This window comes from Cupressus sempervirens, chromosome 3, assembly GCF_028749045.1.
Source record: "Cupressus sempervirens isolate cs-2001-9-10 chromosome 3, ASM2874904v1, whole genome shotgun sequence".
NCBI lineage: Eukaryota > Viridiplantae > Streptophyta > Pinopsida > Cupressales > Cupressaceae > Cupressus > Cupressus sempervirens.
In genome coordinates, this window is record NC_143120.1 from 734,779,621 (window position 1) to 734,790,467 (window position 10,847).

General features: G+C 32.4%; 1 pseudogene; it reads right to left on the reverse strand.

Moving 5' to 3' along the window:
• Positions 1-692: 692 nt before the first annotated feature.
• Positions 693-1,501, reverse strand: LOC149568887 (putative germin-like protein 2-3; annotated as a pseudogene).
• Between the last annotated feature and the right edge of the window lie 9,346 nt (positions 1,502-10,847).

Sequence of the window (10,847 nt, forward strand, 5' to 3'; positions counted from 1 at the left end):
CATGCCTTCAAATTCACAAAGTAGACTCTGTCTCCTTCAGGTTTCTCAAATATGATTGGCCAGATCTTACTATCTCCTATACATGACTTGGATTCCGTACTTAGATAATTTGATATTACACATTCTAGTAACACCTTAGATAGTGCCTCCACACATTCTAAGAATCTAGTTTTGCATGACCTTTATTATAGAGCTTAAGCATGCATTCGATTGAGTAACACAATAGATGTAAAGTCCAATATAGTTAATTCTAATTTTTAAGGAACCCTATACTAGAAATATAGTGAATGCATAAAACATATTATAAAAGAAATATTTAATTGTCAAATTTATAAGCTATATCAGAATTGAGTAAAATTCATTTGTAAATATTTATTCATTGTTTTATTATTTTAATAACATAACGAACAGAAGGCAGTTATTTGTATTATAGATATACTAACCTCGTTATTTAGAACTATTCAAAATAAGTCTAGAACCAATTTTCTTTGTTGAAACGTGTCCCATAAATAGTGCGAGAACGCGATAATGATATTGAGTACTTTTATTTGACTACAATTTTTTTTAATAAAGAAAATACACCGACACGGAGATTAGAGCCACACTCTGGTACATTTATTCCAAGGAATGGAAAAGAAAAAGGGTGAATAATAAAGAGGGTCTCCCCACGCCTTGTTCTAGTGTTCTTTTATTTATTGAATAGATTGGATGATGCAACGAATTGAGTTGAGCATTGAGCATTGAGCATGGGAATGCTATGCGAATTGCTTCTGAATGTAAACCACGAGCTGTTGGGTGATGCGGAAGGCCTTGCTGAGCACGGAATCGGGGAGAGGGGGGTTCGCGCCAAAGAGAGAATTGGCGATTGTCTGCACTCCCGGGAGCTGGCTGCTCAAAGCAGCGATGGCCACCGCATTCTCCTTCCCCACATTCTGCTGGAAATGCACGAGCGCCTTGGGGAAGACGAACACGTCTCCCTTTTCCAACGTCTTGCTGAAGAAGGTGTTGTTGGTGTCGATAAACCCTACAAAGAGCTCGCCTTCCGCTAGAAAGAGAACCTCGGTGGCTCTGGGGTGGGTGTGAGGAGGATTAATTCCACCCACTGCGTAGTCGATGCGGACCAGAGATATTCCCAACGTGTTCAGCCCCGGTATCTGCATTACGTTGGCAGGGGTCACGTTGGAGCTAACTGCATTGTCGGTGTTCCCCGCCTGCGCCAGCCCCCTGAAGAAGAAGTCCTCTGCCGATGCATCCTTGGCCTCTTTGCAAACGAATCCGTTCACCTTAACTGATCAATACAATTTGTTACTGTTTGCGGTAGTTATAATCACACCAATCATTAATAATCACATAAACGATTAATATTGCTGCACTCACCTTCGCTGTCCAGGACTGCGACGCAGAAATCTTGCAAGGGATCGGCATCCGCCGCCATCACATCTTCACTGTAACAACACATCAACAGGAAGAGTCCCAACGACAATTGCAAGCAAATCATCATTCCCTTCGCCATTTTATGCTGGAGAGTCTCCAACAGAAGAGCTCAGGATATGGATGTGTGATTGAATATTTGTGTATATTACAAGACCATTACATGCCTATTATATAGGGGAAACATGCGAGGACTAATCCTTTCCCACGTAATTGTTTAATTGTAATATACTTCCAATATCATGCAATTGTTGACCTGTTATTTACGGACTGATTCATGCTGATGGAGTAATTGCTCATTACAATTGAGGGGACCAATTCATTTTTGACGTAGTCGTTAGTTATAATATATTTGGTTAGTAGGTGGTCTTTTCGTTTGCTCGAACTGATTCGGTAGATTTGTTCTTCCCATTCCTCTCTCTTTGTGCAGGAAAGTATATTCATCAACACGGAAATGTTTTCTGCGTATCCACAAAACAGATTCAAATGCTTTAGACTTGGTCGAGTGAGTACGTAAGGGCCCGTTCGGTGAGTGGAATAGGAATACCTATTGTATTCTGGAATAAAAAGTATTCCTGTTCTCCGTTTGGTTCAGCCAATACTTGATGGGAATTCGCGGACCCGAAAATTTATGTTTTCTAAAATTTAAAAAAATGGAATAGGAATACGTATTCCAATAACACCTATTTTGGTGGAATTGCAAAATCCCATTTTTGGGCCAAAAATGGAATACGTATTCCATTTTTACCTCGTATTCCAATCCCGTTTTGGTGCATCCAAACAAGGAATTCAAATTTTTTGGAATACGTATTCCTATTCCTCTCACCAAACGGGCCCTAAGTGTTAGAAAAGTTCCAGCCCTTCCCTTATTTGTGTAGGAACCCACCAACTCTGCAGCCTTGTTCACATTTTTCTCAGCCCGCTTTACATCGTACGATCACGCGCACCGAAGTTTTCGAAATATTAACCAACAGAAGGGCCCGGCTCTATAATATTGTTTTATTAAGTTTGGGATGATGAAATTTTCTTTCTTGTTATGGATTTTTCTATCCATATTTAGTTTTAGGCGATTCATTAGGGGAAGCCACCCCTTAATTTAGAGATTCAATCTCACCACAGGTTCACCCAAAACTTGAGAGTGTTTCCATGTTCCAAAAGGATAGCTTGACACCATATGTATCTCTCTATAGGTGCAATCTACAATAGGTTATTTCACCATTAGTTTATAGAGGCAAAATTTTTCTCGTGAACGAAATTGTTTATCTAGTTATATACAACATGTAATTAAATCAAATGACATAAAACAAATCTTTATCACAATCTATCTTGAGTGATATAAGTGACACATTCATTGTAGTGTGATAAAGGAATTAGATAAATAAATTCATAAAGGATAGAAATTAAAAATAATTCATTTTACATTCTCAAGGATCATTAAAACTAATAATTGTACAGAATTTAAAGGAAAGAATAGGTGCACGTGTTTAGAAATTTTATAATGTTTATGAGACATGACCTCAAAATATTTTTAAAAATAAAGTAAAATAAGATAACTATATTATATTTAGATAGATTAGTCTTCCCTATGTATGTGACAACATAGTTGTAATTTATCTGTGAAATAAACTAAGATGAGCTTGAGCTCTGTTCACGTGCTGAACATAGATTGTTTGAGCACGACATCTTTGAATCCTAAGATTTTTAGTTGCAACTAATCCATACTTAAGTCACTGAATTGGCCTATCCAATTCGTCATTATCAAATATTACAAGTTAAACTTTTACGAAAGAATATTGTGAAATTTAATGACGCGAAAGAACATGGGTATTTGAAGGATCATGGTATGTCAAACTAGGTTCTTAAGTGGCAATGAAAATTCAGAAAATTAGTGTCAGGAAAGTTGACAAGTTTTTTTGGAATAAGTTATCATGTTATGCTAAAAATATGTATGAAAAGTGTTAGAATATTTATAATAACTGAGGGTGTGGGGTGAATTAGTTACCCAAGGTCGAGATGTACCAATTGAAAAATCAAACACTTAAACAACTCCAGATCTTATCATTTTATTGCTCGGTCTCCACTATAAATTTCTATTAACATTAGCTAGCGGTTCACTGTTCTAAAATAGCAGGCTTACAGAATGTAAACATTAGTCGATAAAATGCCACAATAAGATTCACATAAGTTTGTCACTAGGTTTGAACATGCAAGCCCAATTTAGGAAAAACCACCAACAACGTTTCACTAAGTTTCACTCTTCTTAAGCGGGCCCTGTTAGGAGCCAACCCTGTAAAAGTTTTCAATACAAACTATTAAATGTGACCTTGTTATTTGAAGGATTGAGTCACCCTATTAGAAGTGGCCTTGTTAAAGGAATTCAGAACATCCCATTAGAACGACAACTTATTAGAGGAATTACATAGACTGTTAGGTCACTATGACTGTTCGGTCAACCTTGATTAAAGGATTTCAAATACTGTTTACAATGGTTAGAAAGTAATAACCGGTTTGATCATTTAAGTATAACTCACTTTGCATGTACACATCTCAGTTCAGTTCTCATGTACCGATTCATTGTGTGGCCTCCATTGTCATCCCAGCTTTGATTTGCTTGGCAACCATTCAAGCAATCAGCCTTCACTTCCTCTCAACTCAATTCAACCTTCTGCTTAGATTCGCCAGTCAATAATGTCAACAATAACTCCAAATCTATGGAACTTGTTTACAAGCATACAGTCTCTCTGCTCATATAGAAATTTTACCCATGTACTTCTTTAAACAGGAAATCATGATCCTTTTCCTTTTAATCAACACTGCAGATCTTAGGATTTAGGATTCAATCCATCAAATAAATTATATATGATCACCATTTTGTTTATCTCTTCTTTTGTAGAAACTTCTCTTGGAATCCATCTCTTAGGCCGTTTACCTAATCCTCTCCTAGAATTAAATGATCAAACTCATTGATTCTTATCTCAACACGCTTTCCATATCCCAAGAAATCAACTTGGCCGGTTAGAAATTATGATTCGTCGCAAACAGTTAAGATGTTGTTCGTTGGGGAACACTGTGTTCTGACACTCAGTCATCATTGGGTTACTCGATTGCTATTAAATTTCTCACTCGACATATACACTGTCACTCGGTCGACACTGATGCTCGGTCAATACTGATTTTACTCGACACTTACTGTAGCCCAGTTGGCACTAGCATCACTTGGCATGTACGTCAAAATTCTTTAGTCTTCTACTATGTTACTCTGTCAAGCCTATACATTTGATCTATCTTTTATCACACTTTCAAGACTTGATCGTTACTGGCTTCTCCTCTTGTAACATGATTTGAACAATCAATACATCTTGTCAAATTCCAACTAATCAAGTGTCAATTTTTAGTTTCCTCATCAAAACTCAACCTATCCTCTAGATGCTTCTGTTATGAACAACTTCTCAAATCCTCTTAATCAATCAAATAGATATGGCAGTTAGATCAGATAACACTATCTCACAAATAGGTTTGACATTAATGACAACAAAACAATTGTTTCAATTGTAGTTTCCAACAAGAAATTGTACAAAATTAAATCTAGTTTGTAATATGAAAATCATTTTCTGAAAGAATGATTTCTATATGATGAAACCTTTAAATTTGAATACATTAGTACAATTTTTCTTTATAAGAAGATTAGAAACAGGTGAATGGCTAACCATCTTAAACAAAGTCAAATGATAATTTTTTTTTTTTTACAAGATTCTAGATCTAAGTAATACAATTATGTTAGGATGTAGCACATATTTGTTTATAATTTATTTCTAAGAAATTAGATAATTACAAATTTTCCATTAATTTTTTTTTTGTAGAATATTAAATCTCATATTTGACCACCTTAAGTTATTATTGAATTCATCAAATTGATAACATTTTTTTTTTGTTATAGTAGGAGAAGCGTAAAATGTGACGTAATAATAAATATTTACAAAATGCGATATTATTTTTAAAAAATAGCTTCTTCTTTTTTTTTTTTCAATGAAGACTTATATTTCATATCGTCACTTTTTGGCATACCATGATCTCCTACATATCGACACAGTAAAAACAAAAATGTACACTATCTCCAAGGCAATTAGTTCTAAAATGAAGTATTGTGAAAACGATAAAATAGTGACAAGGAGAACATGACTTGGGAAATATATGAGGCAAATATCCATATTACAATTTCTCAATGAGTAAAAGTAGCTTGAAATATATTAATGTGAATGAAACAATAAACCTTACAAATCGAGGAGAATATTGAAGCTACGATGCGAAGGGGGAAATGATGGAACATAGAAGGACTATTTCTTACCAAGGTATATTTAGATCATAAAAAAATTATGCAATAAGTTATAATTGGTATAAGAGGGTTCTAGAAAGGGAAGGGCTTGACATGCACCAGATGAATGAGTTTCTACAACCTCATTGTAACGCAAACTTATAATTTTCCAAGTCTAGAAGTCATTTGATATAATTGATTTAAAATAAAATAAAGACAAACTAGAAAGAATCATAAAACATATACGTGGTTGATGAGTGAAAAAGAATGAAATATTAAATAGACAAGGGTATGTGCGTGTAGGTATACGGTAATCGTATTTTTATATGGAGCTAAATTAGACTCAAAGGGTAATTTTTTTCCAACTTTTGTTAGTATAGTTTCCCCTTGAATTATTCTACTAGCATTTGGGGGAAATGCCCCTTTCCTGGTGTATGAGAAAAATCCTTCTCATGCCCCTTTTCTAGGTATACAACGAGGTCAAGGGGTAACGACCTTGTGGGGGGTTTTTAGGGGTACCACCGCTAAAACTTCATCTGAATTTTATTATTATATTTTCTCTATTGGTTGTTATATTTATGATACAAATTTTGTAACCCACATAAATCTTTTTAAAAAATATTAAACTTAGGATTTAAAAATGATTAATTTGTATAATATTTCAACACTATTGAGCTCTAAGGGATTGTAGATTAAAAATTGTTACATTCAATAGATAATAATATTGGACTCTATTTGGTGGGGGCAGCCTTAGATTGGATGAAACACGATCCATTATTGTGTCCTCTTGTTGGGCTTAATTTTCTAGTTGAGGTCAGACGAGGGTTAAATAATTTCTTGAAATTTTATTATTTCAACTAGTTTAATAGATATTATGGTGGCATGAATGACCCTTCAATCTTTAATTTTATTCAACAGCGTTTCATTATTTCATCTTTGTTGGAATTTTGGATTCCTAGAATTATAATTGACGATTCAAGGTATTTTCTATTTTATTTATACATACATGTGTACTCTTACTCATTCTATTTTTTTAGGGGCACCCTTATAATAATTATACAAGTTTGGATTGATTTGTTTGAGTAAAAAATATGCTAGTGTCTCAGTTTGACAAATTCCCAATAATTAATTTAGAAATAGATAATGCGTTTGTTAATACTTGGATAAACCTTATTATTTTATCCTATAGAATACGCATTTTTGAATATTTTCAAGGTTTCTATGATACAATATGACTCTTAGGCTAGTTTTACTAATACTCCTTACATTATTTAATTTAAGTTTTACTTTGATTTAGTGTATAATGTGGAACTCTCTATGCATTGCTTACTGTAAATGCTTCTATTTAGTACCTAAAATAAATATAGTCCTTGGTATCATTAGATGTAGAGAGTCGACATTGATATTATTATGTTATTATATTCTTTAAAAAAAAAAGGTTTCTTTACCTTTTGGCAAATCCTCTATTTATTGGTATCTTCCTTCACAAACTTGGGTCATGCAAAGAATAAATAATTATTTATGTGAATCCATGAAACCAAATACCTTGAAATGACTTTGTTACTATGGGATAAAACTCTATTATGGGTTGGTAAATTGGTTTGAAGTTATCATTTTAGTCTAGGACATCATCCCTATTCCAACCACGTGGGTGCCAACTAATAGTGAAATTATATGGGAAGTATGCCCTAGGAGGGTTGTGTGCATTCTTTTTTATCTGTTAAGAATATTATTATAAATATATGATGCATTCTTACCATTTTTTTTGTGAACCAAAATGATATGGTTCAGGATTTAATTGCTAAACCATAAATTTTATACGAATGACACATACTATACCATCAAACATATGCCTTTAATATTTAAAGCATTAAATAAAATTATTTTAATTTATATGCTACGATTACATCTTCATCTATATGATACAAGAAATAATATGTCGCTTTCCACTCAATATAGATCTAGATAAAGATTCATTTTATAGACTTTTGATTTAATTATATTAGTTATGTCACTTGATACACAATTGTATACATAATGAAAATCTCAACTTATAAATTAATGGAGAAACAAAAAGCACATGAGTGGATGTATGCAAATCCAAATCCCAAACCACATAAATAAAAGAATTTTTTTTTGGTTAGTAATGATTTAGTGTAGAATAACTAAAACTCATGACGGAATTACCGCAAGGCATTCAAAGGGATCTATAGATAAATAGGATTTAGACATTTCATAACTTTTATGAGATATCCCATTAAATCAATTTAAAAATAAATTAAAATGGTCCATTATATCACGTTTTCATATATTGATGTCCCTTATCTATGTGAAAACATACTTTTAATTTCTCTATAAAACAGACAAAGGGGATCCTAAGTTCTATTGACACGTTGACCATAGATTCTTTGACCAATATATACTTAAACTCTCAATTTTTTAGTTATAGTTAATCCGTATTTGTGTCGTTGAATTGGAGTACTTGATTCATTGTTTTTTTAAAATTATAAATCTAATCCGTATAAGTTAATATTTTTTAATTTTATGACATGAAATAGTAAAAAATAAATGTAAGTAAACTTCAAGGGGACTACTTATAAAATGATGTATGGTGAAATTGAGAAGACAGTGGCAAGGGAAACATAAACTAGGCGAGATATTAGGAAATTATCCATATTATAATTTCTCAATTGGTAAGAGTAGCTCGAAATATCTTAACTTGAATAAAATAGTTAAACCTACAATTCAATGAGAACATTGAAATTATGATCCAAAGAGGGAAATGATGGAACCTAGAAGGATTGTTTCTTACTATGATACATGTAGATCATAAAGAGTATTAAAAAGTTATAATTGGTATAGGAGGGTCCTTGCAAGGGAAGGACTTGGTAGAGCCTATAAATTTGAGTTTTTACAACATCTCTGTTACATAAATTGATAATATTATACATCTTGAAGTCATTTAATACAACTAATAAAAAATAAAGTAGAGACAAACACGAGAGAATCGTAAAGGATTCACGTGGTTGATGAGTGAAAAAGAATAGAAAATTATATAGACAAGGGCCAAGTGCATGTAGGTACATGGTAATGAGGTTATTATTTGGAGCCTAATCTAACCGAAAATGTAAAATTTCCCCATCTTTATTAGCGTATTTCCCCCCTTAATCATTTAAATAGGGTCTGCGGACAGTGTCCTTGGGTTGCTTCCTCTTATAGTATAGGTCGGGTTCAAGGGGCAACATCCCCCAAAAGTTTGTCCAAATTTCAAATTATTTTACAATGGCATCAAAAGTTAGTTTTTCTATTGGCTGACATATTTCTAACCATAATTTTGTAATTGACACAAGTCTTGTTAAAATGTATTAGGGTTATGAATTTCATATGATAAATTTGTAGCATCTTTTAATAGTATTGAGTTGTAATGGATTATTGATTATAACTTTTTAGATTTAGTAGATTAATAATATTGGATTCTTTTGTTGGTGGATGTAGCCCAATATTGGGTGACCAACGATAAAATGTTGTGAGATCATCTCGTTGTGCCTAATTTTCTAATTTAGGTCACACGAGGGTCCTATTTCTATTTCTTAGTTTCTTATTGTTGTAACTAGTTTAATGGACAAGTTGGTAGTGTGTGCAGCCCTTTGATCTTCTATTTTATTCAGTACAATTTTATTACTTGATTTTTGTTAGAATTCTTGATGCCTATTTCTGTAATTGATGATTCAAGACATTCTCTATTTTATTTATACTCACGTGTGTACTCTTGCTCACTATGTGCCATTAGGAACACTATTATAATATAATTGATAGAAATTTAGATTCCATTAGTTGAGTAAAATATATGCTAGTGCGTTAATTTGGCTGATTTCTAGGATTAATTGACAAAGAGATAATGTATTGGATGATATTTGGCTAAATATTATTATTTTATCTCGTTTTATATGTTTGTTGAATACTTCAGGCTTTCTATGATATAATTTGATGGTTAGGCAATGTTACTAATATTCTCGACTTAATTTAATTATATTTTCACCTTGATAACATTTTTTTTTCTTGTAGTACGAGAAGCATAAAATGTGATGTAATCATTCATATTTACAAAATGTGATACTTTTTAAAAAATTTAAAGGAAGAGGGCAAAAGTGTGATGATGTCTATAGAAAATAATAATTATATAATATTTCAATGGTTTGGATTGTACAGTGTAATATATAATCATGAAGAAGGAAAGTGTATGCCAAAATCTGCATAGAATTATAATTATAAATATTTTCACATTTTAAAACATTTTGTATGATTTGACATTAGGAAGGGAAAATGTATGCTAATATTTTAAAAAATGATCGTCAAATCATATTGTCTAATTTGAAGTTAGGCAATCTATATACTCATATTCACAAAAGACAATAATTATAAAATATTACATGCTAATATCTGCATAAATTAATAATTATGTAATATTTCAACGTTTTCAATATTTTAGATAATTTTATGTAACATGTGATTAAAAGGACATAAAATGTATTATAATAGATGAATAGAGAGTAATAATTACAAAATATTTGCGCAAATTTTTAAAACTATTTGCATTCAACGAAATTCTGTATCATCGGCTCGAAGCATTTCTGTTGCAGAACCCATGCCGCATCTTAAAATTCCAAGAATGTTCTTTTTTACATAAGAAATAATAAATGACATTTCCAAGCGTTAAAATACTTCTTCTTGTTAAATATTTGGGATTTAAAACAAATTAATCTTCCTAAAAATTGTAGTACAACTTATATTTGTTATTTTCCAAAAAGTTTGAGGCTGAGTTTTGTATATGACCGCTTTTGTTATTCCTACGTTAGATGCACCATCTCCTGTATGAGCACCAAATGTATCTCCCAGTACTACTTCAAGAGATTCGACCCTGCTGGGACTTGCGACATCCATTTCACTAGATGCTTTAAGGAATAATTTTACTAGATTGTTAAAATTAATAATCTGCCAAGCACTGATACCAACACGGTCAATTCTTCCAATGGAGCTTATGTGGTTTTTACATGGTAGACAAGTGACAGATTCATTTGAGGAACAATTTTAGGCCCCCCTTTCA